The 26814-nt window shown below is 46.1% G+C and overlaps 1 protein-coding gene across 1 annotated transcript in view; it reads left to right on the top strand.

Annotated features, from left to right (window-relative positions):
- PTH2R (parathyroid hormone 2 receptor) overlaps positions 1 to 26814 on the top strand; it is an 87279-nt gene that overhangs the window by 385 nt on the left and 60080 nt on the right. The gene's annotated exons all lie outside the window — the stretch shown is intronic.

Below are 26814 nucleotides of genomic sequence, written 5' to 3'. Positions count from 1 at the left end.
ACTTGATCATTGCCTGTTAGGTTCACTCCCTCTGGGGCACCTGGCATTGGCCACTGTTGGTAGACAGATACTGGGCTAGATGGACCTTTGGTCTGACCCAGTACGGCCTTTCTTATGTTCTTATGGAAGATCTCAATCAAAAACCTGATACTTTTTCTCCGCTTCCACTCAGACTGCGTTAGCCACTTTGCCAGGGCAAACATTGGGGATGCGTCTAAGCAGAATAAGTTGCTGTCTCGAGTGGCTGTACACTTATACAGTACATCTCGGTTGGTTGGTTTGCTTGGCTTGCTGTTCAAACCAGATATTGAAGAAACTCTCCAATCGGAAGGAGAGAGCTCTTCTTACTTTAAAATCCAGAAAGTTTAGCATCTCGCTTCACTTTCACCTGCAGTGTCTTAATCTATCAACGGCAGACAGTACTGCGTTTGGACTTGTCCATGGGACAGTGGCCGGTTTGAAATCCTTGACATATCTTCCACTTTTGAGTGAAAAGTAGAATCCGTGAAATAGCCTGGATTCGTTTTAGCTAAAAGTTTGTGAATTGATTGCTTTACTGCTGGTACCTTCAGTAACACATTAGAGGGCGCTCATTTATAAGCGAAAGGGCAGACGATTAATTTCATAGGCGGCCGTTTCTATGCTTTCAGCCAAAATCTGTGCTTCCTAGGTATTCGTGTTGATATAACTGCGGGTTTTTAAACAATCCTTGATGTCACTTAATTTTATAGTATTGTATTGGCAAGTGCAAAGAATAATTCCATGCCCTTGGACTGATATAAATTCAGGAGTAAAAGTGGGACTTAAGGAAACAGGAAAATGAGAAATAAGATACTTAAAACACTGAATTTAACCTGCAATCCTTCAATGTTACTTGAAAAGACAGTCAAAATGTACAGTACTTTTTCAGGTTCTAATTTGGAATGGGTGGATATCAATAATACCAAAAGTTTAACAATGGGAAATTTTGCAGTGTGGTCTACTAGACTGACCACAGATCTGAGAGCCAGGAATCCCTGAGCTCTCAAACCTGAGCTCTTATCCTTGCTCTGCAATGACTGTCTCTGTGGTCTTGGGCAAATCACAAAACCTTTTTGCCTCAGTTTCCCCATTGAGAATACTACTTATGTAACGATATAAGAGAATTGAAGATTAGTTAACGGTTTTTACAGTTTTTGGAAACTGTAATGTACCATATAAGTGTTAAATATTGTCACCTGGCACTCAGGTACTATGGTTCTCGGTACTTAAGAATAGTAGGAAAGTAGAAGGATACATACACTAAGACCAAGGAATAACTGAAATCTACTTAGAACTGATAAAAAACTCTGTTCTGGGATTTACTTGTTGCTACGACAGTGAGTGCTAGCAAGACCTGATCTAGGGTCAGGTAGAGAGAGCACTTGATCAGGTCATTCTTTGGCTATAATTCATTAGTAGATATGTCTCATTTGTAACAGTCCCCCCATGAGTAAGCCACCAACTGGAATTTCATAGAAACATAGGACTGGAAGGGACCTTGAGAGGTCATCAAGTCCAGCCCCCTGCGCTGATACAGGACCAAGTAAACCTAGACCATCCCTGACAGGTGTTTGTCCAACCTGTTTTAAAAAACCTCCAGTGATGGAGATTCCATAACTTCCCTTGGAAGCCTATTCCAGAGCTTAACTACCTGGATAGTTAGAAACTTTTTCCTAATATCTAACCTAAATGTCCCATGCTGCAGTGCAAGCCTGTGACTTCTTGTCCTACTTCAGAGAGAACAATTGATCAAATATGTTAAGGGCTGTTATAAAGAGGACAGTGAAGACTATCAGGTCCCCCCACCATCAGTCATCTTGTTTCAAGACTATTTCCTGTGTTGTTTTATTATTATATTTTTATTATCTATATTTACTGTAGTGTCTAAATGTTTTTTAGTTTTTAACCCTGTGTTGGTAAATATGTGTGTTTTTTTTTCTTTAAGAAACCCTTAATAACATAAGACAGGATATTTACAAATATAAATAACAAATGCAACACTCTTTTTTTGTTTTAAAGTAGCTTTTAATAATAAAGGGGCCTTACAATTGCATCTTGGTTTTAAAATTTATCTCCGTAATATCTTTCATAACCTGTTTGTTTGAATTGATTGTATACTTGTAGCTGGATTTAAAGAAATCTTTAAAGGTCAGTTCAGGAGATATGACTCAAATGGAAGTGCTAGTTCAAGTCCCCTCCATCTGAAAAAAACCCAAAACAAACAAACAAAAAACGAAGTGAGCGATCAGCTTGTTATCTTATAGCCTGGATCCATTGGTACGTGAAAGCGACAGGGAATTCAAAGACCAGGCGTGTATGGCTAGCAGGCAATCCAAACAGTAAGCGCAGGCTGGGGATGATTCACTTGTACTGTGGTGAAGGAAACTCATGACTAATTGTTAATTTTCTTCCTCTCTTGGGGCCCTATCCTGCAAAGATGTACATGCTTAATCTTACTACTGCGAATAATCCCACTGAAATCAATGGGATGCGTTACAATAATAAAGTTCAGCACGTGCATCAGTGTTTGCCAGATCAGGGCCTTAGTCTTCAGCATCTAGGAGAAGATCGCTATTTATTTTTCTCTAAAACTAAAAGGAAAAAATGCCACTGATGTTTTTGTCTCCATTTGTTTCGTTCTGTTATTATCAGTAACATTACAGTAGAGCCTGGTGGCCCCGGCTAACGTGGGGACTCTGTCGTACTAGGCGCTGTACCTACCCCCGATAAGAGAGAGTCCTGCTTTGAGATGCACCCTATTTAAATGGACGAATCAAACAAAGGACCTCACCTAATGTAAATCACCACCATGTATGCCAGCGGAATACCCACCCCCAAAACATGGAGTGACTTGCTGTGGTAGGGCTGAGCATTGAACCTAAGTGCCCTGAGTTGCAGTCTAGCACCTTAATCATAGGACTGTCCTTTCTCTAGACAGAGGCTGCCTTTACCTCTCTAAGCATGTCACATTACTATGGTATGTTGCTCTCAAAAGCCTGTGAGAGAGCACAGACCGTTCTAGCATACACAAACTGCTTTGCAGGTGTATGGCTCTGTAATGGGGCTGTATAAACCTGAGCCCAGTTAGGCCACTGAGTAGCACCTGGAAGGGTGTCAGGCATAATTGGTGATCAAACCCAGCGGGGGAGGAGCTGGGACTTCATGGAGGGCAGAGCAGAAGAAAGGTCAGGGAGGGGACCCAAGTGGGAGGTAGCTGGGAGTTTCCTCTCCTGAGGTGAAGGCTGGGGGAAGCCTGGGTGGCCTGGAGCCAGAGGGTCCTGAGGCTGGGGGTCCTGAAGCCTGGGTCTAGAAGCAGGCTGTCCTGAAGCCGGAGGCAGTGAAGCCAAGAGACAGTGACGATAAAGCCTAAGGGGGATGTGGAGTGAGTTTGGGGGACTGTGGAGAGGAGCTGCAGGCAGGGATAGGCTGTGGCCACAGCCCCTGAGGAGGGGCGATTCCAGGGAGGAAGCCCCAGGAGGCCTTGCTCTGAAATAAGAGCAAGAAAGAATTCTGCAGGCATTAGGCTCGGTCCCAGCAGGAAGCTCTGAGGAAGGTGGGTGTGGGACCTGGGGAGGAAGCCAGGAAGCTGAGGGAGTCAGGGAAGGTTGGTAGAGATAGGGAAAAACCTGGGCATGGGCAGTTAAAAGGCACAGGCTACAGGAAATGGTGATTCTCGCCTCAGTGGGCCTGAAAGAAGCCTCAGTGTGGCGCTAAGACCAAGGGAGTACTGAGATGGCAGGAAACGAGGGGTTCTTGCTGTGGTGAACCTGAGGCAGGGGTTGGTGAAGTACTGGGAGCTGAGTGGGACTAGAAGTATTTAATTGAGATTTCTCTGAACGGTCTGCTGTGAAGATTCTGGGTGAGGACCCAGGGGTCTTAGTAAACCCCAGGAAGGGGCTGAGGCAACCGGAACTTTGGGTGGTGTTTTATATGGATGTGAGACTGGAGTACTCCGAAATGGGTGTGGAAGTAAAACGTGACCTGTCTGGAGGCAGCCCACCGTAGGGCCTGAGCGACTGCTGACAGACAGGAAAGAGCTGCTCCCCACCCAGCCACAAGGGAGCGTGCCCTGGGTAAGTCCACCCTTCTACAGGCTCCTACGGCCTGTCTAAAGAAGGCCCCGAAGCTAGACTCTTCACACAGTATGAAATTACAGTGTGAGATTTGCAAGTCCTCTCTCTTCCGATAACTGAAACAGGTACAAAATCCCTAGTCGCACCACCCCTGGCAAGCCAAAATGTTTCCCTATTCTTTGAAAAGATGCTACGCTACCCTGTGGATGTGTTGAGTTACATAGAAGAGGTCAATTGCAGCTCGTAGGTGCTTCCTATCGTCTTTACTCAGGGTTAAGGCCACCTTTGCAGTAGCCAAGAAACTGAGGTGAGTTCTTTTGAATTATTTTCCTTTCATCCAATAACTTTGGGCCAGATTGTGAGTCCTTTACTCACAGTGTTGAGCAGTTACTCCTGCTGATCTCAATGTAACTACTTTGTGAGTGACTGCTTGACAGTAGATGAAGTTCACTGCTAGTGTCGAACGTATGTGTGCCACATAAGATATACTTAAACCCTCTTTTGAGCGCTTAAGTGTAATGAAGTGTTGTGTAGGTTTTATGCTTGCCTTCTTCGCAGAATGGAGGACTCTCAAACCAACTCTTTCTAGTTCTGTGACAAAAGCAATCAAGTGTGCTTGGCCCATAAGCGCTGACTCTGGGTGCTCCGGGGCTGAAGCACCCATTGAAAAAAATAGGGGGTGACATAGTGTTATATTCAATAACTAGAATATGAAAAGTGTATAAATATGCTAAAAATAGCCTCCTCCCCCAAAACTGGCAGAGTCGCCCACCTCCCTACCCCCCAAACACACACACGTCTTCAAAAGCACCCACCGGCAAAAACAAAAGTCAGCACCTGTGGTTTGGCCTGATAGGTTTCATAGAAGTCCACATTTCTAACTGTTGATGGTTTATCATAAAAATTACTTTTGCTGAACGGCAGTTGCCAGCAGGTTTTCTGAGTGTCATTTTTTAATTCTTAATATTGTTGACCTATGTGATTTTTTTTTTCTCCCCACCCCCTCCTCAACCATCCTCTATCTCCATAACTCTTCAGGAACAGTTATCAGTGATTTAGCATGTTAGCTCATTTTCTTTGCACTCCAGACCTGCAGTGTGATATAAAGGCTCAGACTTTCCAAATATTCCTTTTTCCTCTCTTCCTTTCTATGAATAGCTGTTTGCATGAGGTCATCTTACTTTCTGAGCGCTAAATTGTGGTTTTACCTTTACAGAGTCTCTAGGACCCAGATCCCGTGGCTGTTTTCCCATTCTGTGCTGCCATGCACGATGTGGACTGGTGCAGAGACGTAAGGGGTATTTCATGCCCTTTTAGTCCCCCTGCAGTGAATGCAGGACAGGCCACAATCTGGCAGTCACGTTCCAAAGCTCCTTATTTATTTTTCCCGTTGATCTTGATTGTTTAACAAAGAAAGTGGCATCTTGGCAGTGATTGAGTCATCACAGGTTTCATTCACCTCCTTGCTTGTTAACAGGGTGACTTTCCCTTTAATATTTCTTTTGCCTCTGATGTTCTGAAGAACCCCCTTATCGCCATAGTCCCTTTGCTTAGCATTAAATCAGCCTGCTCTTTCATCTTACCCTTTCTGGCTTATCCATATCCATGATGAGAAAATATCCACTGCACTTTCTTTGTGGCTGTCACACATAGCAAGATAACTTGCATCTTTTTCCTTTGATGTCTCAGTCTCTAGTCATTGGTCAGTTTATTGTTTCCATCTGTCCTTACTGGGCAAAGACTATTTTGGGACTTCTCTACCAGCATTCTGACAATGTACAAAATACGTTCCTAATGTTATTCTTCCACATAAGCAAGTTCTTCAGTTGACACAGGGGTGAGTTGCAATCATGAGTGGGCCATGGAGACTGTCCATCCCAGTTGTCCATCCTTCTATGAAGATGTCACCACTATGAAAGTTTGGGAGCCCCCAGTTTAGGATACTGCTTCTGAAACGGTGGTCTATAAATTCTCATTGGGCTATAGAGCCCTGGCTGGTGAATAAAATATTTTGAGAACAAAAGAGTAGAGAACTGGGATGTCTGGAAGAAATGTGTTCCATAAAAGGCGCTTCCTCTTATGACGTGGTTCTTGGAATGAAATAGCTGGAGAGCCGAGAATCTACTCAGCTAGAAAAGCTGTCAGTTTATGAGAGGAGCAAAGAAGGATATCCATTGGGACTGCATGTGTTGCTTGGGGATAAGGCCAGATCTGCTTCCTCCCTTTATTACTTAGCACAGGAGCTCTCTTAATCAGGCAGGTAAGAGTTGGCTCTTGAAAGCTGGACATACTATTGGTTGTGGCAGTGGTTTCTTTTAGACCCCCTTCTACTGTGACATACAAGTTACACTCAAAAGCCAGCAAAATTGTGCCAACAATCAATGTGATTTGTTTTGCCACTGAGCGAAACCAGCAGTAAGTTTCCTTGTCTATATTGATACCATTGATAAATGAGAGAGGACCACTGCTTCAGCTGGGGAATGTTGGCACAGCTGATTTGAGCGTAGGGAAATTCTTTTGGTTTTTATCAAGTCTTGTGGTGGTGTGTTTAGTGGGTTTTTTGTTTGTTTGTTTGTTTTTGTTTTTAAGCTCCACCTACTGGAATCCTCTGTTTAAGTGAGAATTTCAGCTTCCATTTTTAAAAGTAAACTTCTAGCCCTCATAGGTGTGGAGATATGACCCCTAAAGGTGAAGAATAGAAGGCAAATAATTTCAGGGGGGAGGGATAGCTCAGTGGTTTGAGCATTGGCCTGCTAAACCCAGGGTTGTGAGTTCAGTCCTTGAGGGGGCCATTTAGGGATTTGGGGATTTAGTTGGGGATTGGTCCCCCTTTAAGCAGGGGGTTGGACTAGATGACCTCCTGAGGTCCCTTCCAACCTGATATTCAATGATTCTATGATTTCTCACAGGACAGAAATTCCGCTTTGTGGCCAGCTCTAACTATAGCCAAGTTGGGCCCCATTGTGCAGGGCGGTGAACTGGGTTTCTTATTCTGGAATTATAGCCAGTAAATTCCCACCCCCCTTCAAGCTCCAGCACCCACCATGCCCAACCTCAACTGGCTGAGGAGAAGCCAAACGAGCAATGGATCTGACCATTATTCAGTAGTCCATGAGGAGTAGCCTAGAGCTAAAGGGTGTGGGGGAAGCTGGAAGGCCATCTTCCTCTCCCATTTAGAAGGCAGCCAGTAGCCCACACAGCGAGATCTCTCACTAGCAAGTGCCTTGCCCAGTGCAGTGTCCCCGTGTGGCTGCCTGAGCCTGTGCCGGAGTGCGGTGTTTGCACGGTTATCTGTGCATTTCTCTGTGTGCGCACAGGCATGTTGATTGAGCTTGTTTGCATCATGGACCCGGAGCCTGGATCTGCCCTTGTGACCCTGATTTTGTTGTTGTTGTTGTTGTTGTTGTTTCCCCCTTGTCAATCCCTTCAAGCACAAGAGGGTTCATACTCCTCTGACTGCCAGACAGCCTCGTGGATGGACACACCCTTAGCTCCACCCTTAGCTCCACCCAATGCCCCTCATGAGCTGTGCTGTAGCTATCAGTCTTCTTACCCCATGGTGTGGGCCTCCGCCATTTCGATCCATTTATCTCCACCGTCCCCATCTGCACCTCAGCTCAGAGCTCCTGGGCCCTTTCAGCCTGACGCACACATCTGCCCTGGGCTCCCAGGGGGCTTGGTACCTCCGTAACAAGGCATCTCCAACTCCCATAGACACTTGGTGCCCGTCCTCCTGGCTCAGGAAAGAAAGGGCCCACGACTCCTCCCACAGTGGGATTGGCGACAGTTTTTTCCAAAATTTCCCAATAACCGGGCACTGAAAAGGCAATTTCACAGCAGGGCTGTATCTGATTTCCTCCTTTTAGCCCTTCCCACCCTCCCCCACCCCCCAAATTTCCTGTTCTTTGCACTGCTGCTCTCACCTGCTTTCCTCTCCCTAGGATTGGAACCAATGCTGCTCTGACTGCTCCTGCTCCAATTGGGGCTGCTTCTCTCTCTCCTCTTCCCCCAGTGCCTCTGTCCATCTTTCTCCTCCTGTCCAAGATGCTCCAGCTGTAAAGTCTAGCGCAGCTCCATTCCCAGGTCTGCCATTGCCTCGCTGGGTGACCTGTGGTAAATCATATGCCCTGTTTGTGCCCCACTTAGAAATAACTGCAGAGGCAAGACACAGCTCACTTCTGAATCTTTCCAAGTGGATTTTATTGGTCCAAATCGGAGCCAAATGTCTTGTTTGCTTTCCAGTCCTCAGACTAAAGTATCCTGTGCCACAGGGAGAGGACAGGAGAGACTGAGGTGGCACCAATGACTGTGCCCCTGCGATGGCAGGGAATAGAGTACGTCGGCTGTGCCCAGAGGTTCTTAGCAGCTGATCCCTGCTCCATGCTGCAGAGGGAGGTGAAAAAACCCCTCTGACCTGGAGGGAAATTCCTTCCTAACCCCAAATCTGGTGATCAGTTTGACCCAGAGCATGGAAGCCAGATTCCCCAGCTAAGCATGGAGGAGCGAGGAATCTCTGTAGTGCTTCAGAACATTGGGCCATCTCATCAGGTGGCCTGCCTCTAGCTGTGCCTAATATCTGATGCTTCAACAGAGACACTAAGGCTTTGCTGCCCTAGCTTGTGTGTTCTTTCTCTGCGGTAAAGCCACGTGCTCCCATTTGAGCCCTCGCAAGGACCTGCTGTCGTTGTTTTAAGCAACACACACACACACTCTCTCTCCTTACCCCTGACTAACTTGTTCTGATCTGTTCATTATCCAAATGGCGCAAATCCTTTAAAGTAACCCCAAGGAATCCCTCTGTTCTTTCAGTTGCTAGCAGCGCCTGCATAGCGGATGATAAACGTTTAACGCATCTGCCGGCTCAAAGCGTGGTACTTCCCCCGCTCCTGTCCTTTTATCACGAGAGGTGCTGATTGCCTTTCAGGTTCCTCTCTTCCCTTCCTGACTCCGTGGAACACCTGACTGCAGCACGCTGAGTTTCTTCAGAAGCCCTCGCTAACCCTTCCACTGGGATCTTTCCGGAGAAGCTGCTCCAGCTGGGTACGCTCATGCTGAGTGTCGTCGTTTGGCTGCAGTACTATGAGAAGGCTGGATTAATGCAATCTGGGGCCACGCGCACCCCTTCCTGGGGCCACGCACAGCTCCACTTCTATACCAGGGCTTTGCCCTTCACTTGTAGTGATGGTGGCAGAAAGAGAGAGGCAGTGGGACCTCTTCCTATCTTCTGGGAGCACCGCAGGGACCCTTTCTCTCCCCCAAGAGTCAGGAGTGTCAGCACTGATCCCAACATCAGGATATATCTCTTTGCCTGGGTGGGCTGGGCCTATTGCACTCTTCTATACCTGCTACAAGCAGTCCTCTAGGGTAGTGTCAAAATTAAGGGTCCCCCTACAGCAGTGGGTTTGGGAGTTAACCTCCCAGGAAGATGCATAGGGCAGTTCTCAGAGCTATTGTTTCAGGCTGTCTGCAGACTCAGGCAGGCATTGCTGCATTGGTTACACTTGGGTCAGGCTCTACTATGCCATGAAGATGTATAACCCAGAAGGCAACATAGGAAAACCCCAAACTGTATTATTTTTCAAACTCTTGTGATTGGCTTAAAAATCATGACTTTTTTTTTTTGCGGGGGGAGGCGACTCATGACTTTTGAACACTTAGGGTTGGTGCTACAGGTGAAATACCGCCTCCCCCAGCTGTGTATTCAGCAGCTCATTAGCAAATGCTGCCCTATTCTGTTAAAAGCAGAGTTGCTTTCAATTCAACACAGCCACCATTTCAATCACAACAGTCTGAGAACTCGTGTCTGGCAGAGGAAAAACAGTGCACTGTGCATGTTTTTATATTATATTCACGATGAAAGGCAGGCACCCACATATCTCATCTTCCCAACACTCAACGCCCGATCCTGAGCTGGTGTCCATCACCGCAGCGCCACTGAAATCGGCAGGAAGTCAGTAGTTCCACTAAGACCTACTGAGCGTAGGGCATGGCTACAGTACAAAATTAAGTTAAAGCCACCGCAGTAATTCAATCGGCTGTTGGTGTCAGTGCTGCCCTCCTTCTGCTGGTGGTGCGTGTCCCGTAGGTGCAAGCGCTCCTGGTGAGAAGTGGGGCATTGTGGGGCTCTGACAGCTGGAGGGTGGGGTACTGACAGCCACGGAGGGCTGACTGCTGGAGTACGCCCCCCCCACCCCAAGATTGAGCACTGGAGCCCCCTCCCAGCCCTACACGGCCTGAGCACCAGAGTTCCCATGCCCCAGACTGACAGCTGGAGCCCCTCAGCTCTGCACGAGGCTGACTGCCAGATCCCCTCTCCCCATCCCAGTAGTCAGCCCCACATGGGGCTGAGGGGGAGACTCCGGCGGTCAGCCCCACACTTACATCACCTGCTGCTACCTTTGCAAGCTGGCACGGGGCTGACAGCTTGCTCTCTCAAAGGCAGTAAAGGTGGATTGTGAGCAATGAAGGGTCTACACAAGTTGCCCTAACTACATCAACCTAGGGCTCTCGTGGAGGTGGAGTTACGAAGTTGATGTAGTGGGCGACTTACATCGGTGGGAGCTTCAGATTAGTGCAGACGTAAGCTGCCTTGGGTCGACCTAACTCTGTAGTGCAGACCTGGCCTTTGTTGTGAAATTTCTGAGGTTTCACTGAGTGTGAAGCAGGTTTCATGTGCACAGCAGTATCATGCCACTCGTCCAATGGGATGTCTAGAAAATTGATCTGCATTTAATTTGGAGTGAGTTTAGCGCTTCTGGGAGGCACCAGACTGTCTTGCAGACAAGGGGCTAGATTGTGACTTGAACTAAGTGTCTGGGCAAAGGAATGAGTTTAAAAACAAACAATAAACCACTTAGTCAGTGCATGGGCTACCCTGTATCTGGGGGGGATGAGCAAGTGGGACTAATCTTCTGCTTACTGTGTCCGAGAGCAGGAGGAGGAAGGCTGGAATCTAGGCTGCACCCGCCCCGTGCTCAACCAGCGTGCAGTCGGCTATACAGGTATAATCCAGCAATAAATTGCTACTCCCCTGGGAGCACGGAGGAGTAGGGGAGGAATTGTGACTCCGAGTCACAGTATTTCCAAGAGAAGTGCAGCTTGCGCACCAGCCCTAGCTCAGGCTTGTGCCTGATGGCCCAGTGTAGCTCTAAGTTAATCGTTTGTAGGGCCCTACAAATTCAGGGTCCATTTTCGTCAATTTCACAGTCATAGGAGTTAAAAAATCGTAAATTTCATGATTTTAGCTATGTAAATTTGAAATGTCACCGTGTTGTAGTTGTAGGGGGTCCTGACCCAAAAAGGAGTGGGGGGGAGGGTGTCACCAGGGCTGGCTCCAGGTTCAAATTAAAAACAAAAAGGCCAAAAGGGACAAAAATTAACCTGAGATATTGATGAATTAAGTCATTGCTAAGGGGTCTGCCTACTGTACCCTTAATAGGAATATGGCATTCCTTTATTATTTGGTTTGTTGATGCTAGTGGTAGTAAGCCCACATTTCAAGAAGAGGAGACTAGACTAGAGTTTGCTAGCCACGTGGCATATGTCAGATATATTTATTGCATTATCTTGGTCTCCAGGCATGGACAAGACTTGTTAGGTCACCCAGGGACTGTGCAGGATTGTTCTCCACAGCAGTGGTCTCCAAACTTTTTTGATCGCGCACCCCTATCAGTAAAAAATTTTTGAGCACGCACCCCCTGCTGCGCCGAAGCGCAAAAAGGAAAAAAAAAAAAGCGCTGCTCAGACTCCCGCCCGAACTGTCGAAGCGCCAAAAAAAAAAAAAGCGCTCCTCCTGCCGTGCACCCCCAGGGATCCTCTTGCACACCCCCACTTTGGAAACCACTGCTCTGCAGCACACTTTCTATTCAAGCTTTATGCCTCAAGCTTTAAAAATCAAGTGTTTTTATATAGAAGCAGGAGCAGAAAGCTGGTCGTTTGGTGGGAAATTAGTTTGTATTCAGTAGTCATCAGAATGACTATATTAGAACAGGCTAATGAGAGGTCTCTGAAGCATTCAACTTTACTCCCTGTAAGAGTAAGGAATACTTGCCCCCTTAATGCTATAGAAGAGGGCATCTTTCTTCTTGACGCTAGCTGCTGATTAATGTATGCACTGAAGCACAAGAACTGAGACTTATAAATTGTGCCTTACCTATGGTAGAACATCTGTGTGCTGCTCTGCCGACTATCCGTGTCTAATCCCTTCCTCCAAAGGTACCCTCCTGCTCGCTTGAACACCATTTAAAGGAACACACACACACAAAAACACAGGTTAGTGCCGCTTAAGGGTGCATCGTGACACATCCCAGCAGCAGGTGCTTGGGGCGGCCAACAGAAAGGGGCGGCACGTCCAGTTCTTCGGCGGCGGGTCCCTCAGTCCCTCTCGGAGGGAAGGACCTGCCGCTGAAGAATGAAGTGGCAGTGGTAGAGCTGCCGCCGAAGTGCCGCCAATCATGGCTTGCTTTTTTTCCCCCCCCGCCACTTGGGGCGGCAAAAACGCTGGAGCCGGCCCTGGGTGTCACAAAGTTATTATGGGGGGCTTGCAGTTCTGCTGTCGGGGGTTTGCCTTCAAAGCTGGGCACCCAGCCAACAGCTGCTGCTCTCCAGCGCCCAGCTCTGAAGGCAGTGCAGAAGTAAGGGTGGCAATACCACGACCCCCCTAAAATAATCTTGTGACCCCCCCCACAACTCCCTTTTGGGTCAGGACCCCCAATGCTAGTCTCCTCCATGAAATCTGTATAATATAGGGTAAAAGCACACAAGACCAGATTTCACAGGGGGAGGCCAGATTTCATGGTCCATGACGCATTTTACGTGGCTGTGAATTTGGTAGGGCCCTAATCATTTGTGTATCCATCTAGCAGGTACAGAGTGCATAGTGACATCTGAGTTCTGTAGACTTTCCTGCTGTTATCTTGGGCCTGTTCTAGAGGAACTACCTCGAAACGTGAGGCCTGTTTGGGCCCCAGGCATAGCCAGTCATTGACAATACCATTAAAGGTGTCATTTAGTGCTTAGGGGAACATCTCTCCAGTAGGACCTGGACTAAGCCCACCTATTCTGTTCAGATAAAATGCCAGCCAGCCAGGGGTAACAGCTTTTGGTCACTAGAAGCAGTGAGGTCTACTGGTTAAAGCAAAGGATGGGGAGATTTGTGTATGAGCTCTATATCTGACTCTTTCTTAAGCTGTGTGTGTCCTTGGGCAAGTCACTCAATCTTTTGCTGCCTTAATTTCCCCATATGTAAAATTGGTACAAAATATTTGCAAACCGTTCTGTACCACAAAGGGATATTGAGGCTTAACTCATTGTGAGAACCTCAGATAGGTGCTAAAGAAGTGCAAGGTATAGTATAATTATTACCAATCTGGGCTAGAGCTGAGCCTGTGAACCAAAGGTGAGCAGTTTTGTTTTGTTTTACTGACACCCTCTGCTATCCGGGCTCACTGGCCCACTTTCCTGATTAGCTGATGTTGGCTTTTAATGTCCCTCATGTGGAAATAGTGTGTATACAATAGGACATCCAGATCAATACGGAGTTAATTACACCAGCACGGCTATTGGAAATTAATTAGCGTGCTCAGGCTTTGGTATTAAAGTGGCACTCTACTTTTTACCTAAATGTTCAAATTAAAAACAAAAAGGCCAAAAGGGACAAAAATTAACCTGAGATATTGATGAATTAAGTCATTGCTAAGGGGTCTGCCTACTGTACCCTTAATAGGAATATGGCATTCCTTTATTATTTGGTTTGTTGATGCTAGTGGTAGTAAGCCCACATTTCAAGAAGAGGAGAATAGACTAGAGTTTGCTAGCCACGTGGCATATGTCAGATATATTTATTGCATTATCTTGGTCTCCAGGCATGGACAAGACTTGTTAGGTCACCCAGGGACTGTGCAGGATTGTTCTCCACAGCAGTGGTCTCCAAACTTTTTTGATCGCGCACCCCTATCAGTAAAAATTTTTGAGCACGCACCCCCTGCTGCGCCGAAGCGCAAAAAGGAAAAAAAAAAAGCGCTGCTCAGACTCCCGCCCGAACTGTCGAAGCGCCAAAAAAAAAAAAAAAGCGCTCCTCCTGCCGTGCACCCCCAGGGATCCTCTTGCACACCCCCACTTTGGAAACCACTGCTCTGCAGCACACTTTCTATTCAAGCTTTATGCCTCAAGCTTTAAAAATCAAGTGTTTTTATATAGAAGCAGGAGCAGAAAGCTGGTCGTTTGGTGGGAAATTAGGTTGTATTCAGTAGTCATCAGAATGACTATTAGAACAGGCTAATGAGAGGTCTCTGAAGCATTCAACTTTACTCCCTGTAAGAGTAAGGAATACTTGCCCCCTTAATGCTATAGAAGAGGGCATCTTTCTTCTTGACGCTAGCTGCTGATTAATGTATGCACTGAAGCACAAGAACTGAGACTTATAAATTGTGCCTTACCTATGGTAGAACATCTGTGTGCTGCTCTGCCGACTATCCGTGTCTAATCCCTTCCTCCAAAGGTACCCTCCTGCTCGCTTGAACACCATTTAAAGGAACACACACACACAAAAACACAGGTTAGTGCCGCTTAAGGGTGCATCGTGACACATCCCAGCAACAGTTTAGTACTGTAGGTCAAACCTGCTGCTGGAACTCATGAGAGAGAAAAGGTGACTTCTAGCAGCAAATGTCACTGCTTAAAGACTGCTGGATGCTTCACCACTAAGGGTACGTCTACACTTACCGGAGGGTTCAGCGGCAGGCAATCGATGTTCTGGGATCGATTTATCGCGTCTGGTTTAGACGCGATAAATCGATCCCGGATCGATCCCGGAAGTGCTTGCCGTCGACGCCGGTACTCCGGTACTCCAGCTCGGCGAGAGGAGTACGCGGCATCGACGGGGGAGCCTGCCTGCCGCGTCTGGACCCGCGGTAAGTTCGGACTAAGGTACTTCGAATTCAGCTACGTTATTAACGTAGCTGAATTTGCGTACCTTAGTCCGAAGTGGGGGCTTAGTGGGGACCAGGCCAAAGAGGGAGGTCGCTCTGAGGACCCACCTACAAGCTCTCTTCAGACTGCCGCCAGGGAACCACAGCTCTGGAGTTTGTTGCTTTATGCAGATGGCAAAATGCCTTAGCCTGGAGTCGGTCATGCAATACAGAGACGCTAACGCTTTGCTGCCCTAGCTTGTGTGTTCTTTCTCTGCGGCAGAGCCAGATCTGCCTGATGCAAATTGCTGCACTCCAGAGGTGAGAAATATTTTGAAAGCTCAAAGCATGTACTGCAATTAAGTGCTGGCTGAGGCTGCTTTTATAAAGGAGTGAGCATAATGACTGTAAGCCACTCCAAATCATAAAGAAGCTTACAAATCCATGGCACGTAGTACCGCACATGTGCACGGCATAAAAGGAAAAGAGCCAGACCTAGAAGAGATTATAGTGGTATGACGATGGATAGAATACAAACAAGAAAGAATCAGTGCAGAGGTGGAAGCACATGGTGCCATGGAGAGGTCAAATGAAGAGAGTGGGCTTTAAGAAGGCACTTGACAGGAATGCACTCTAGCAAATATGATGGAACCCTCTTAGCAAAGTCACTTCCTCCCCTCCCCCCCCCCCCCCCCACAGAACAGGTTCACGTCAAGCAGATGTCTTATAGCTAGAGCTGCAGTTTGCACATTGCAACATGTTGCTGTTTATTTCTCCTTTCCACTATAAGTGGAGCAACCCTGTGTGGAAGCTCACTGCAGGTGGGCGCTGCTCCTGCCATCATAGATTCAAGTGCCATACTGCGACTGATTCTATGCACCAGAGATCCCCGTGAGCTCAGCGGAGTTGTGGGTGTGCAAGGAATACGGGATTAGGATTATGGCCCAGATTGACACCTCTGCCCACCACTATGAATTCAGATGGTTGTAGGTCCTGGCAGAATCTGGGCTTGTGTCAAATGAGTTACATCCGGGATGAATTTGAAATCAGTGTAGTTATTCCAGTGGTGAATTTGGCCCTGTGAGTTTTCTGCTGTAGTTAGGAAAGCAACACAAACAACAAGATCACAACGTCCTTCATTTGAAATCTGGGGCGAAAACCGAACAGATTTTGGGCGGTGTGTGCGTACCCCCAGCAAACCAGTATAAAATATCTTGGACCATCCTAGCAGCTTTTGCCTACTGCACAATCGTTCCCACTAAATTTCTGCTCTGCTCTGACCATCAACTGTCCCCTGCAAAGTGAACAAACAGGACTACCTCAAAAATGTGTCTGACAAGAATGAACTTTTGGGACAATGAATGTTAAGTGGATTTCCTGGCGAATACTTAGGGAGAGGTTAATATAAATCCCCCACCTCCAGGTATACAAAAATCCAGCTTTTTGAAGCTATGCCCTGAGGAGAGGGTCATTGTCTGCTAATATAGAAGGCCAGAAGCAGAGGATGGTTGCTGATTACCTGTTCCTGGAGACCAAAGGTCGAAGTTGTATAAAGAAACAGGCTGATCTGCCCAGTCTTGGTTCTGGTGCAGAATCTGGGACAGTTACATAGGCGCTGACTCTGTGGGTGCTCAGCACCCACAAGTCACAGCTGTTTGGCAGTGCCGCCACTCAGCTGTTTGGTGGAGCTTAGGGAGAGGCTTGGGGGGAAGGTGGTGGGCAGGGGTGGTGGCATTAGGGAAGGCGGTGGGAAGAGGCGAAGTGAGGATGAGGCCTTGGGGGAGGAGGCGGAACGGGGGTGGGAAGAGGCGGAGTGAAAGTGAGGCCTGGGGGTGGAGGCCTCAGGGCGGAGTGGAGGTGGAGCAACCCCTGGGAAAAGTAAAAGTTGGAGCGTATGGACAGTTATGAACTTGTAACTACAGAGAAAACCTCGTTGTGGGATTGAAGGACTGACCCCTACCAGAGTCCAAGGCTAGAGATGGAGCGACCTCTGGTAAGCTTTTTTTGTGTGTGTGGCCTTTTATTTATTTAGTATGTCTTCTTTGTAATTATTTCACTTAAGAAGTGTGCTTGCTTAGAAACCGCTGTGTGGTAGCTTGTGACTGGCAATTGCTGGCCTATTTAGGCAGTCTAATTTACTGGGAATATCACAGTGTAAGGCTGGGAACTGTACAACCTTTAAAAAAGCTGGTCGCAAGGGGGAGAAATTCAGGTCTCCACCCAAGAGAGATGGTGGCTGGGAGCTATAAACTTCTAAGTGGGTGCCCTTGCTAGATCGTGGAGGCAGAATACAGGTGCAGTTACCCTGAAACTGACACCAACTTTACGGTTGACCAGTAGGTAGAAGGCCCATGTGACTTCTTCTATCCTGAAATGTACCATTAATTATCTGGGCTATTCTGGCTATTTGCAGCTCAGTCGTCCCACTGCTTCATATTTTTTTTATTTTGAATGGTGTCAAGTATCAGGGGGTAGCTGTGTTAGTCTGTATCCACAAAAAGAAGTGGGTTTTTTACCCACAAAAGCTTATGCCCAAATGAATCTGTTAGTCTTTAAGGTGCCACTGGACTCCTCGTTGGTTTTATTTTGAATGTTCACCAGTTGTAATGGTTATAGCTCAGTGATTGTATTGCACTATGTCCTGAAATGAAAAAGTGCCCATCTCACTGTTGGCATGCAGAAAGAGCTTTTGCTTATAAAAACCACCCTTCTAGAGCAGTGTATGATGTTCCGGTGTTCTCCCACTTTCATGAAATACAGTAGAAAATGCAACAAATTGGGGGATCCTGCACAGTATTTGGTGGCTAGAAAAACTTTTATAGACTCTGAATCATCAAACACATTGAAGACTAACTGACTTCCAGTTTGCTGGATGAACTGAATTTTTTCTTTTAATTGTTTTGGGTTGGCCTAAAATGATTTTTTTTTTTCCGAACCAGAAAAGTGAAAAAATTCATTTCAGGCTGAACATAATGTTTTGTTCAACCTGAAATGTTTCATTTCACATTTGAATTTTTATGCATTAAAAAAAAAAAAGTAAAATTGAAGCAAAATTCAAAAAACAAAATTGTTTTGTTTTTTTAAAAAAAAACCCTGAAACATTTCATTTAGAAATTGTAAAAATGAAACACTTTTTGACTTCTCAGAATTTTGTTTTTTGACCAAAACAATTTGGCAAATTTGACACACATTTGCAAAATGTTGGTCAACCCAAATCTGTGTTTTTTAGCACACACAAAGAGTCCAAAACATTTGTCACCCAACTCTAATTGTAACTTAGAAATTGCTTCCAGTTAATATTTCACAGTAGCTTTCAACTTACTCTGTCCTGAGTAGTAACTAGTATTAATTACTGTGACTGTAGTCTGCCCTGGATGGTGAAGCCAACTTTCCATTATAAATGCCAATTCCTTCACCAGAATGACACTAATATCTCTGAAATAGCCCATGTGTGATCTTCTGTCATATTAGGAGTCTTGTGACAAATGAGGCAAATCAGATGAGATGCTTTGGAGAGAAGAGGGCTAAAAGCAAGGTGCATAATGAGAACACGCCCAGTTACATTAGAAAGGATCATTTAAAAAAAAAAAAAAAAAGTTGAAAGAGTTACCCTAAAGAACAAGGGTTTGTATCAGCCAATCTATAACTGCTGGAAGTTAAGAAGTAACGTCCCTTAGGGGCAGGTTATCCAATAATTGCACAATTTGGGGTTTGTCTCTGCCGCTGAAGCCTTTAGTAATGGCCACTGTCAGACACAGGATACTGGCCTAGATACACCACACTTGATCAGACCACTGGCAATTCCTATGCTCTTATGAGTGATCAGTCTGGTTTCATTTGTATCTGACCTCCTTTTCAGCACTTTCTCTAAAATCCTCTTGAATCTCACCAATAGTTGAATGCTATTTTAATATTTCATAAATGGCCTTTTCTAATGGAGTCCATGGCCATTTACAAAAAGTTTTTTGTCCCCTTTTGAATCTCATTTGTCTGTTGGATCATGCAAAAGTTGTCAGCAGCACCTTCCTCTGTGGGAGCTCACTCCAATATTAATCAAGCTCTTTTGGTAACTGTACTGGATGCCTAATTACATAAAGGGCAGCTACACTCAAATTCGGTTTGAGCTGTGAGAAGCATATTTCTCGTCCGCTACTCTAGAGAAATTACCATTAGGTTTTCCAGGGAATGAAAGTATATTGTCCTTTACCCTTCAGAACTGAACCAATATTTTTATAATCTTAAAGCATATTTCCTAGGCAGATCTGGGACTCAGAGGAGAAACGCGGCAAATAATCTTCTAAAGCTAAAGGTTGTGGTCCATTGGCTTCCCCCTCTCTGTGTCTCTCTGAAATGATTAAACATTTACAGCACAGGTGGTTTCAAACTCAGATGTAAATTACCACATAAGATTCTCAGTGTGCCTACTTAATAAGTATTCATGAATGCTTTCTGGTCATGAATTACTCATGCTCTGATTTGCTGTTCCCAGTTCACTTTCAAGCATTTTTAAGCATTTACCAAAAAACACTTACAAATTATACATATATAAAGCATAACATTAGCACTAGCGGACAAACAGTCCTTAACATCGAGGCTGGACAAATTCCAGGGAAAAAGCTGGGAAAATCCATCCGACTGCCGTCCCACAGGGGATGGTTCCGTTCTGTTCTAATGCGTATAGTTAAATTGTAAGCGCTTTGTATTTTAGGCATCTGGTCAGCACAGCATTTAAGCACTTGCTCAAGTCCCACTGAAATTTAATGAAATGTAAGCATGTGCTTAGAAGACTTCTGAAACAGATGGTCTTTAAGCACATGCTTACGTGCTTTCCTTTTACTGAATAACAAACAACTTCCTGTAAACTATTGCTCCCCAATCCTGCAAAGCACTTGAAGTCAAGCGGCTCCTTAAGTGCTTTGCTGTATTTTAGCCTCAAGTATTAAGGGCAAGACTGTGCAAAATGCTCAGTGTGGTTATCTTAAAACAGAGGCTTGTTGTAAGCTTGCTCTGTGAGAAACATTGCAGGATATAGTTGGTGGGGGAAAGAAAGGGCCTGATTCATCGTTCAATAGCCTCATCTAAAGTAGGAGTCTCCACTAAGGTCAATGGGCCACATCGTCAGCTGGTGTAAATCAGCCTACCTCCATTGCAGTTCCATTGGCTGATTTACACCATCTGAGTATCTGGCCCAATTCAGTTCTCACAGGAAGCAGCACCCAATTCTCTTAAAATAGGAACATAAGAATGGCCATACTGGGTCAGACTAAAGGTCCATCCAGCCCAGTATCCTTTCTTCTGACAGTGGCCAATGCCAGGTGCCCCAGAGGGAGTGACCAGAACAGGTAATCATCAAGTGATCCATCCCGTCGTTCATTCCCAGCTTCTGGCAAACAGAGGCTAAGGTAGGGTTACCATACATCCGTTTTTTCCCGGACATGTCCGGCTTTTTGGTAATCAACCCCCCGTCCGGGGGGAATTGCCAAAAAGCCGAACATGTCCGGGAAAATACCGTCCGGGCACTTCCCCTCCCGCAGCTGCTCTGCTCCTCCCCGACTCTTCGGCTCTGTTTAAGAGCCGAGCTGCCCGAGCGCTACCGGCTTTGGGCAGCCCCCTTGCCTCCGGACCCCAGCCGCCGGCCGGGCACTTCCCCTCCCGGGTTCCAGCTGCTCTGCTCCGGCGGCGACATGGGGGCTGCCCGGCAAACCGGCTTCACGGTTTGCTGGGCAGCCTCCAGACCCTGCGCCCCCGGCTGGGCGCTTCCCCTCCCGGGCTCCAGCTGCGCTGGGGAAGTGCCGGCCAGGGGCGCAGGGTCTGGGGGCTGCCCGGCAAACCGTGAAGCCGGTAGCGCTTGCGCAGCCCTTTTCGCGTGGCTGGGAGGGAGGAGGGGGAGTTAGGGCGGGGACTTTGGGGAAGGGGTGGGGAATGGGCGGAGTTGGGGTGGGGAATGGGCGGAGTTGGGGCGGGGCCGGGGGTGGGAAAGGGGCGGGGCCAGGGCCCCGTGGAGTGTCCTCTTTTTTTATTTTTTAAATATGGTAACCCTAGGCTAGGGACACCATTCCTGTCCATCCTGGTTAATAGCCATTAATGGACCTATCCTCCATGAACTTATCTAGGTTTTTTTTTTTAACCCTGTTAGTCTTGGCCTTCACAACATCCTTTGGCAAAGAGTTCCACAAACTGACTGTGTGTGGTGTGAAAAAACACTTCCTTTTGTTTGTTTTAAACCTGCAGCCTATTAATTTCATTTGGTGACTCCTAGTTCTTGTGTTATGAGAAGGAGTAAATAACACTTCCTTATTTACTTTCTCCACTATAATGATTTTTATAGATTTCAATCATATCCCCCCTTAGTCATCTCTTTTCCAAGCTGAAAAGTCCCAGTCTTATTAATCTCTCCTCATACTGAAGCCGTTCTATCACCCTAATCATTTTTGTTGCGCTTTTCTGAACCTTTTCCAATTCCAATATAAAACAATGGAGTGAAAACAATTGAAAAGTCCCATTGGCTTTGAATAGAGCTGTCAAAACAAGATGCTAGTGATAGTGTCGTGGTGAAAATATGTTGTATCTGTCAGAAATAAAATGCAACATTGTTTGAACTGGCTGGTTGGAAAACTTTAAAACTGTGTGGACTTAATGAACTGAATTATACTGATGTGAAACTGACTTCTTGGGGTGAAATCTTGGCAAAGTGGATGGCAAAACTCTTATTGGCTTCAGTGAAGTCAGGATTTCACTCCAATCTTTTTTAAATCTGCAGCTCTGTCTTTTTTTTAAAGTATATTTGAAGTTCAGATTGAGGGATGCAGAACTCCTTATTCAAATAATGAATTCCTTATACAGATTCAGTGATGACCAAATGAAGCACATTTTTACTTTTCCTTAACAAAATGGAATGATTGAGAACCATGTCAGATGGACAGCCTGGAAGGACTGAACATAGAACATCACAAGGGGCTATCGTTACAGCGACATCACCTGCAGTAAACCTTGTCTCTGTCAGTAGTGCAAGCTTCCCCAGGTTGCCTAGATGTACTTTGCAGCTGAATTGGAGGGAGAGGGGAAGAATAGCCAGCTGGCCTCTCTGACAGCACTACGAACGTTTGCTGCTTAGTACCGATTAGGGTTGATGAGCTTTTGTTGTGTGGCTACCTGTTCACTAAGGATAGGGCTTAAGTCACCACCAGTCCCCTTTGAATCAGTGACCTAGCACAGAAGTGCCCTTGTAAATGGCTTGATCCACCAGTGTGACAGATTTATTATTCAAACTTTGAACTGAAAGTCTGTGGAGCTTTCAGACACTCAGCTTTGCTATTACTGACCTCCTTTTTTTTTGTTAACTATGGTTATTCCAATTAAGCCCACAAGACCCAGACCTGTGCTCCTACCTGCAAACTATCCTGATGCGAAGAAAAGATAGGAAGACCAGTGAAAGGCCAATATGACTCCATCAGGAAGTCTTTAATGACTGGAAGATTAAAAAAGGAGTCCTACAAAAAGTGGAAACATGGATGAATTGCTGAGGAGGAGTAGAGATGTATTGCACATGCCTATAGGGACAAAATGAGAGACACCCAGCAAAGGACAGAAAAAGCTATAAGACGAGGTTCTTCAAATACAATAGGAGCAAGAGAAAGGCAAAATAAATTGTAGAACCTCTACTTAAGGAGGAAGGAGAGCTGATGACCTCAACAAAACTGAGGTATTTAGTGCCTATTTTGCTTCAGTCTTCGCTAAAAAGGCTAATGGTGACCTTAATGTCAGCAACAAGGGGGAAGGAACGCAAGCCAAAGTGGGGAAGAACAGGTTAGAGAATATTTAGGTAAGTTGATGTATTCAAGTCGGCAGGGCCTGGCGGAATTCACCCTAGGGTACGTGAGGAACATGCTGAAGCACGTTCGGAACCATTATTTTTGAGAACTCCCAGAGGATGGGGGAGGTCCCCGAGGACAGGAGAAGGGCAAACATAGCACCTATCCTTAAAAAGGAGAACACAGAGGTCCAGAGGAATTATAGACCAGTCAGCCTAATTTTGATACCTGGAAAGATACTGGAACAAATTATTAACCAATCAGTTTGTAAGCACCTATAGGATAATAGGGCTAGATGTAATAGCCAGCATGGATTTGTTAAGAACAAATCCTGCCAAACCAACCTAATTTCCTCCTTTTGAAATGGTTACTGGTCTAGTGCATTGTGGGGAAGCAGTCAACATGATATAACTTGGTTTTAGTAAGGCTTTTCACAGTCCCCCATGACATTCTCTAGATTAAATTACTATAAAGTGGATGCACAACTGGTTGAAAGATCGTACTCAGAGTAGTTATCAGTGGCTTTCTGTCAGACTGGGAAGGGTGTATCTAGGGGGTCCACATGGGTCAATCCTGGGTCTGGTACTAGTCAATAGGTTCATTAATTACTTAGATCAGTGGTTCTCAAACTTTTTTTCTGCGGACCACTTGAAAGTTGCTGAGGGTCTCTGTGGACCACTTAATAATCTTTCCAAATGTTGTTTGTACCGTTAGCTAACTATTGTAATGCGCTTTGGATAAAAGCGCTATATAAAACAAAAACGTAACAACATAATTTTTTTGGTTCTACAAATAAAAGCACACAACTCATATTTTAATTTTAGTAGTCTTACCTTTCTAATGCGATGGATGTGCTCTCTCTCCCCCACTGCAGCAACCCCCGAGCTGGGCCTGGCAAGGAGGGTGGTGTCTCTCCCCCTTTCCCCCAGCGCAGCAGCCCCTGAGCTGGGAAGGAGGGCCGTCTCTTCCTGGCAGCCGCAGTCCTGTAGCTGGGGAAAGTCGCTGCTGCCGTAACCCTGCACATCCCAAATTCCCCCCATCCCCTCTTCTCACCCCACTGCCCCCTCCCACCTACCCCCTATTTCCCCCCCAAGGCCACCACCTCACCTTACATGTGCATCTTCTCCAGGGTCCAGGCACCTAATTAGTGGAGCCACGCCTGCGCGGCTCCACTAATTAGATGGGTGGTCCTTCATTCTCTTGTGTGCAGCTGCCCAGGAGCGCCCCTTAGAGGGAACTATCTATGGACCCCCTGAATGGAGCTCGCGGACCACTGGTGGTCCCTGAACCACAGTTTGAGAACCTCTGACTTAGATAAGAGAGAGGAGTATGCTTATAAAATGCTAATGGCATCACACTGAGAAGTCTTGCAAGCATAGTGGAGGTCTTGGTCCATGGCTGGGCTTTTAGGCAGGGATCCTGGAACAGGAGGGGCCAGGGGGCCAAGGCCCCATCACTTTTTACTGGCCATAAGGGCGAGCGACAGGGTGGAGGAGACAGAGAGGAGCAATCAGGGGGCGGGACCTGGGGGGGGAGAGGTGGCAGGTGGGCAGGGCCTCAGGGAGAAGGGGCGGGGCCATGGTTTGAGTGCCGATGGCCCCCCTGCTTTTAGGCACTTCAATAATACAAATAACATTTCTCTCCTGGGTGGAGCTTGGGCATGTGATTAGCTTAGCCCTCAAACTATTAAGATCTATATTTTCACCAATACTGCTTTCAAAGAGATTAGAAATTTATCTTGGGTGTAGAGCTGGGCAAATAAGTGTTTGGGCAATTCTTGGGGGGGAAAAAACTTGGGGGTCAAATTGAAAATGGAATTTTCAACGTTTTTGATGAATCAAAAAGTTTTAAAAAAAATAAACACCAAAAACCCTCAACTCAGGTTGGGTAAAACGTTTCATTTGGATCTTGATCATTTTAAACATTTCAGTTGTTTAAATAAAATTGAAGGAAATTCTGGAAAGAAAAGTCATTTCAGACAGAAAAAATAGAAACGTTTTGCTCAGAAACTGTTTAAAGGGTTTTTTTGTGGGGGTGGGGGGGAGGGGAAGGTGTAGGGGGGTGTTGGAGTTTTTCTTTTTAGAGTTTAATTTGACCAAAACAATTTGGCAAAACCGACACAGATGTACAAAATGTTTCACTCTTGCTGAATTTGCTTCCCCTTCTTCCACCCGCCTTGAAAAATGTTTCAGACACACACACACACAAACTTTCTCCAGATCTACTTATGTAACCTTAAAAAACAGGATGCCCTGGTCCTTCATCTCCTACTGATAACCTTATTATTAGGGTCTCTTTCCCCTAAGTGAGTAGTGTGTCTTTTTAGAAGATGGCTGAGTGCTTCAGGTAGCCTTGGAGAAGGATTAATATTTTTACAGTGCTTTGAAAATGCTATTGTAAATGCTAAGTGGTGTGTGTTGCCATATGAGGGACCTGAACCTTGATCCTAGAGTGTATCGAAGTTCTTTCAAAGCCACCCTAATGGTGAAGGTCAGGATTCCCCCAGGACAGTGGAATTCTCAGTAGCTTTACACCACCTTCTCCCCCAGAGCTGTAACTAGACATTTTAGCATCTGGGGCGAGCAAACGTATTTGTGCCCCCTGCTGGTTTGTTTGTTTGTTTATTTATTTTGGCATTTCTCCATCCCATTTTTCTGCCCCCATGGCTTTGCACCCTGAGCAGCTGCCCCGCTCGCCCCGCCCTAGTTAAGGCCCTGTTCTCCCCTATACTTCAGCAGAGGAAACAGGGTGTGGAGGTAGAGGGTGTGTGCCTGAGTGCCGCGTGGTATGGCCAGACCTCATTGGTGGCTCATAGGGAGCTGTTCCTGTTGGTATAAATTAGAGCAGCCCTGAGGCTGCTGCACTGTACACCAGGGGCTACATTTGCCTCAGGATTGTAAACGGAGGTAAAGTAGCATAAAGCCATCTCTGACCCTGTATCACTCAAATATGTTGTGTTCAGGTGCTCCAGAGGGCCAACATCACCATATATTAGAGATGCATTTTAACTTTTATTTAGGTCTGATTTATCATATTTGGATAAAGAATGGGTTAAAGCAGCAGTGGGATGGGGTGGGGGAGAACATGAAGTATGGTCTTTCCATAGCTCTTACTTTTCTAATATTTTTTTCCTTTGACACAAGAAAAGAAAACCGATGTGAATTTAAGATTTACCCACTGGGAAACTGGCACAAAAAAAAGACAGCCTTGTACCTAACTAAATTACATATGAGCTTTGAGAGAGACATTTATTTTTGATGCGGATGAGGCTGGGAAATGTTTAGACGCTCAGCTTATGAAATATCCTCCCCTGAATAACAGATCTGTAGATAAGGGTATTTTGAAAGAGACAACTTATTTGCTAGGGCTGAGCTGGCAGGTTAGGTAAAAAGCTGAGCCCGTCTGGTTTCAGTTGAACAAACTCCGCTTCTGAGAGTTTGGGTTCAGGAGACTTGAGTAATGTCCCCCTTACATTTGCATATGCAGGGGCATGCATTCAGTGCACTATGCTTTATAAGAGGGAAGGAGAGTGGTCTAGTAGGTCAAGCGTGGAAGTCAGGAGATCTGGCTGCTCTGCCACAGACTTCCTGTTTGACTTCGGGTGTGTCACTTAACACTGCCTCATTGTTCCTTTCCATAAAATGGGCTTAATACCTACCTCACCAGGATGTGTTAAGTCTTATTTCACTAATGTTTATAAAGGGCTTTGAGAACTTCAGACAGAAGGTGATACAGAAGGGCAGAGTATTATTCTGGCATTAATTATACACGCTTCTAGCAGAATTCACGCATTCTCCCCCCAACCACCCGCCCCCGAGGACCTGTGCTCTAGAAAAGGCTTTGAAGTGTGTGGAAACAGCCTTCTGAAAGTATCCCTTAGGTAGTCCCCTCTGCATATCTGGTGTAGTGCTTGTGTCAAGGTTCCCTGTTCTCAGCCCTGGTGTAGAAGATGGAGTGGCAGTGTAAAGGGGGTGGATGGAGAGTGTGACCAGAATGCACTAT

Source organism: Emys orbicularis, chromosome 11 (assembly GCF_028017835.1).
Source record: "Emys orbicularis isolate rEmyOrb1 chromosome 11, rEmyOrb1.hap1, whole genome shotgun sequence".
Classification (NCBI taxonomy): domain Eukaryota; kingdom Metazoa; phylum Chordata; order Testudines; family Emydidae; genus Emys; species Emys orbicularis.
The sequence above is the reverse complement of the archived record's forward strand: the minus strand, read 5'-3'. Positions and strand labels throughout refer to the sequence as shown.